We start from the raw sequence: 6001 nt of genomic DNA, 5'->3' as shown, positions 1-6001 counted from the left end.
CCCCATTAGTGCAAATAAACATATTTTTGACAGCTTTGTTATAACTTGTCTTTTGTTTTTACTAAACAATAACTGCAATAACTGCTAAACTTATGTCATTGTTTAAAGTTATTCATTTGTCTTTAGAACTGAAACTGAAATGTTTTATAAATATAAACCGTATATCGATATACTTATTGTATATAATATCATATGCTTTTCACTTTATTTGTTGAGAGAGAGAGAGAGATTGCTTTGGAAAAAGTGTGTTCACTATTGAAATGATGATCACAACTGCAAACTTTTGGCCTAAACTAAACCTTTCAATGCATGATCTCATTTACATTTATTTCAAACGTCAGATTAATTTTATATCGTTAACATTGCCTCTAATTATTAACTAGAAATACTGCAAATGAAGGCTATCTAATGTTTAGCAAAATAAAAAGTTTCAAAACATTTGATTAAAGAGAAACACAAATAAGTTATGAAATTATATAAATCCATTATATATACCGACTTCTTATGGCTATTCAATTTATAATACAATTCAATATAATGTAAGACATATGCAATATAATGAACATAACGTTTGCACACATGTGTGTAATTGTGTAGACATATAAAGAACATAAAATAGACATATAGTCAGTAGATATACCAACGATATCTTGATTTTGATAGCATTGCTAACACCTGGCTATATGGAGGCCATACTTATAATGTTCGCACTCGTAATTTATCTGACTGTCTCTCAAACATACCAGTGATTGATTACATTTATTGTGTGTCTTTGTGGCTTTACCATTATTTCTACTATACATATAATTCTATATATGTATATATATTTATAAATATATACTATATATATATAGCATTATATATATAGTATTTATTCCAATATAATATAACTTTATTTATCTCAAAAAATGCCACAATAAGAGCTTTGCATAGAATATTACTTTAATGTGTGAGTGAGTGAGGCATTTGAGAGAGAGAGAGAGAGAGAGAGAGAGAGAGAGAGAGAGAGAGAGAGAGAGAAATAGAGTAGATATCACATAGCATTTATTTATTCAAGTTGACATTGATGGATTATGCAAAAAAGTAATTTATTGCCAGATTTTAAGAGAATCGCCAAACACACCACTCAATAGTATATGCTTTGAAAATTATGTTGAATTTAGTTCACCAACTAATGCATTGCTCTCTCTCTCTCTCTCTCTCTCTCTCTCTCTCTCTCTCTCTCTCTCTCTCTCTCTCTCTCTCTCTTACATTCATTTTTCTATACCTTTTTCCTCACTTTTTATTTATTGTGATAAAACTTCCGTTTTCCTGTATTATATTCACTGTTCAACCCATTATATATTAAATGCAATGCAAATATAAACTTTTTTTTTATAGTTTTTAGTAATAAATTTATATCTGAAATTATAGATAAAAGGATGCACACAACAAATCATTGCTGATTTTAAATTACATATTGCATATGCATTTTAATAATAATATTATTATTATATTATTGATTTATTATTATTAACTAATTTCATTGATATATACCTATAATTAAGTTTATATATTACTACATTTACTTTATCTGCAGTAAACATATATTACAGTATTGTGTGTTTCTGTTACTTTTCAAAGTTAAAATAAAATTAAGTAATATTTTATACAAAATATAAAACATATAATGTTTGGTTCGTTTATGACTGCATTCATGTTTGAAATGTTTATTAGATTAATGTCTGATATTGTTTTTTTGTATTTAATGTTTGATTGATTGTCAAATAAAAAAATAAAATTTTAAATTTGTAGTGTAATATAGATCGGATGTAAATTTAATATTAATGTCATAGTAATGATAAACCTGAGCTCACAGTTAGCACTGGTAAGTGATTTGCTTATGGGGTTACTGTTTGACTACAAATGTCATGTTTGTGTCAAAAAAGACAAAATAGCTTTAATGTAATACACAGACAGACACAGAAAAGGGAGACTGATTTGAGAGTAAAGCGATCCACAAAACCATTTACTTGTTTGCATCACTGCTATACTCCAGTGCTATACACCAGAGCTATACACCGGGGTTTAGTCCATATCAATCAATTGAGAACTAACAGTATGTCACATAACTGGCACAACAATAGCACAATTGCATCCCCTCTCACATCATAGCCATCACTAGCTATGACTGTCCTCTGTTTAATAGTGGCGTTCATCTGAATCCTTGTCCAAACACTGGACCACTTGTCCAGTCAGTCATTATTGATGTCTCTGTGATGATAGCATTACTCAACACAATGACAAAAGATCTCACTTTTTTAAACTCAATTAACTCAATAAACAGTACTTTTCCTAAATGTTATAATGAAATCAACTAAATGTTATGACAAATGTGTCCAAACTTTACATTTATGACAAGTTTTTGATTGTTATAGTAATTTAACTCAAATTATATGATTGAATACAAGATAAGCTTATAATACAAGAGAATATATGTCAATGTTTTATAGTATGATTGCAACAGATGGTCATTCAATTGAATAATACTCTGGTATCTGAATCTTGAAGTTAACAGTAAAAGTTAAATAACTTATTAAAAGTCATTTCTAAGGTATCATAGATATAGAGCTTATCTTTTATTGATTGAATGTTTCAATAGTTATCGTCTCATTTGTAGAAATAGCACTTGTATTGCAAGTTACAGTCGTTTCTAGCATTTCAAGGGAGCGATAAAAGTTGTGTGAATTACAGTAATAAAAGCGTATAATAAATATTAATTTGTAATATAAGTGCACTTTTTTCCAGTTTATTTTCTAGCAATAGTAATGCAATACTTAATTTATTGAGCAATTTATTATTACCAGTGCTTGTAATTCAAGCATAAGTGCAAAACAATAAAAGCAACTCTTAGTTATTGCATATACTCTATAGTACTCTATGCTATGTCTCTGGGCTTTCATCAGTCGACTCAACCCAAACTCATAACTGAATCTCTCTCTCTCTCTCTCTCTCTCTCTCTCTCTCTCTCTCTCTCTCTCTCTCTCTCTCTCTCTCTCACTGAATGGCATCCCTGTGTTGTGAGGCAACAAAACAATAATAATATTGAACTAATTGCTATTTTTCACAAATCAATCTATTATATTATATTATATTATATATCATATAACTTATAGACTCTTATAATTATTATTACAAGCCTTGTGAACATAAACTTATTGAATAGAGTGTATTAATAGCATCGATAGTATCTTCTGAATAATTGTCTGACAATAGTCATCTCACACCCAATTAATAGCTCAATCTATCACATTATCACATCAGACCAACCATTTCACAACATTCCCTTCCCATAGCACTCCAACACTGTAAGAATGCCCTTCCCTTCCCTACATCCAAACAAACGGCACAAACAATAAATAGTTACAAATAGTTAAAATGTTTGTAAAAACAGAGTTATTGAAGCAAATTATATGTTATTCAATGTTCAACTATTTCTTGCTTTAAGCTACAAAAATATTTAAGAAATTAATGGATCAAACAGTGATACTCGAGACTGCTTGACGCTCACACATACACCCAACCAATACACCCAACCAATACACCTACCATTACTTAAACTATACTCTACATAACATACCATACCTGAAATGCTAACCTATGACCTGTTATACCCCAGCACTTCATGAATTTGTCGTATGCTTTAAAAGCATAAACTAAAACATAAATAATATTAAATCGATATAAGTTGTAAATCCATGTAAACTAAGTTTAAACTGTTTTAAATTGAGTTTATTTTGTTTTAAAATCATTGATAAAATGCAGTCACAAATCAGTTGCTGTGAACCGGAAATATTGACAAAACATGCGAACAGAAATCAAAATAAATGGCTTTTTATAGTGATTTTAAAACAACATTAACTGCTTAGACAGCAATTTGCGATCTCATTGTTGCTCTTCACGCGTATCCATCAGTTAATTGTTAACTATTTTTACTCAATAAATGCATTACTATTTCTAGCTATGATTATAATATTTATTAATGAATTAAACACTAATTAAAATGTTTTTAAAATAGATAGTAATTGAAATAAAACTCGAAATAAATAGATTTGACATTTTATGTTATGATATAAATTCATTGTTTTTATTTTGATATATTCATTGAAAAGTAAAGAATCGGTGAATAGTTATGCAATAAATTCAGACATTTTAACAAAAGAAATCAACGATAATGTGGGGAATAGAGAGTGAAAGCACCGGCACTACCATCACATCTATAACATGACTGATTGTATCGATCCGTTTATTTGATTTCTAGCTCTCTCTCTCTCTCTCTCTCTCTCTCTCTCTCTCTCTCTTTCTTTCAATTTTTTTGATAAATCGTTTTCAATTACTGTACAATTTTTTACTATAAATTCATATACAATAAAAGTATTTTAATATTTTGTTTTATATAAATCTCTCTCTCTCTCTCTTTCTCTCTCTCTCTCTCTCTCTCTCTCTCTCTCTCTCTCTCTCTCTCTCTCTCTCTCTCTCTCTCTCTCTCTCTCTCTCTCTCTCTGTCTGTCTAAGAGATACGTAGAAAAAATGAATAAACAAAAGTGTAAACTTATAGTATTTGAATTTTAGCTCATTTTATTTTAAATATATTTAATATTTAAATATATCATTACCGTTGAATAATTAAAATAATTATTATATATTATATTAATAAGATTTTTTATATGATACTATAGATACATTTTGTATGATATATGATTGCATTGTTGTATAGTATTATATAATACAGTATTTTTAAATATAGTAACAATTATTGTATAACATTGTAAAAATAGCACAATTTGTAAATAGAGAGACATCTATTAAGTTATAATATAAACAAAATATAATATTTAATACCTATTTACTGATATTCTTAAAATTTTCATAATAATTATTATTGTTATTATAATTTATATAAATAATAAATAATAAATAATTAATAATTAATAATTAATACATAATACATAATTAATAGGTGTATTATAATAAAAATAATATATTAAAATACTTATTAAATCAAATATAACATTAGATTAATGTATTATACTAATGTAATGTAATAATTGCAATAAAAAAAATAAATATAACTTTGAACTGTACAATGCAATGCATTCATCAATTAAATACTTAAATAATTAAGTACTCAAATCATTTACTGTCATTTATATAAAAATTGCGTTAATTATATATTTGGCTGTTGTATAGTATTTGTTGTTCACGCGATTAATATTTAATACAATTTTAAAGTTAAATATACGAATATTACAATAGATTTTATTAAATATAAATATATTATTATGAAATAATATTTTACATTGCAAATTAATATATATATACCTGTATATACTGTAATTAAAATTACATTAAAGGGTTGTATAATTGTTTTATACAATCAATAAAAAAATAAAATTATCTAAATTGTTGTGAATACGTGTCGGCGCCAAAGATATTCGGCTAAATGTAGATAAAGGTTATCTTGTGGTATATTTAAAAGATTGCGTTTCATAATAGATTCAATGGTCTGTGTGTTTGCACCGGTATGTGAATTGACAAACTAATGATAAGTAAAATGGACAAAACCTAAAAATTAAAAAATTAATTAACTTAATAATATGTTTTATCTATCATTTATACCATTGTCTGTTAGTCTACCAGCCCAACATCAGACACAATAGTTGTCCCAATTTTTACATGCTTACGTATCAAAGGTAAAAGAGTGTCGGCATCTCTTTTATTTATATTTCTAAACGAAATCTACCTCCACGTCGACAATTAGCTCCTATTTGAATCTCAACTAAACCTAAAATCCACGTCCCATCAACTAGTCGACCTATTGTATAATTTCTCACGACAACTCCTGAATTAAAAGTTATCAAAATATTATCATTATAATTAGGTTTAGGTTGCGGTCGGAACTCCAGGTTAGGTAACAGAGCAAACACTAATACACTATCAGTTTGGTATTACCATTATAATT

This window comes from Oppia nitens, unplaced genomic scaffold (assembly GCF_028296485.1).
Source record: "Oppia nitens isolate AA-2021 unplaced genomic scaffold, nextdenovo-longstitch-racon4-pilon3 scaffold18_pilon_pilon_pilon, whole genome shotgun sequence".
Classification (NCBI taxonomy): Eukaryota; Metazoa; Arthropoda; class Arachnida; order Sarcoptiformes; family Oppiidae; genus Oppia; species Oppia nitens.
The sequence above is the reverse complement of the archived record's forward strand: the minus strand, read 5'-3'. Positions refer to the sequence as shown.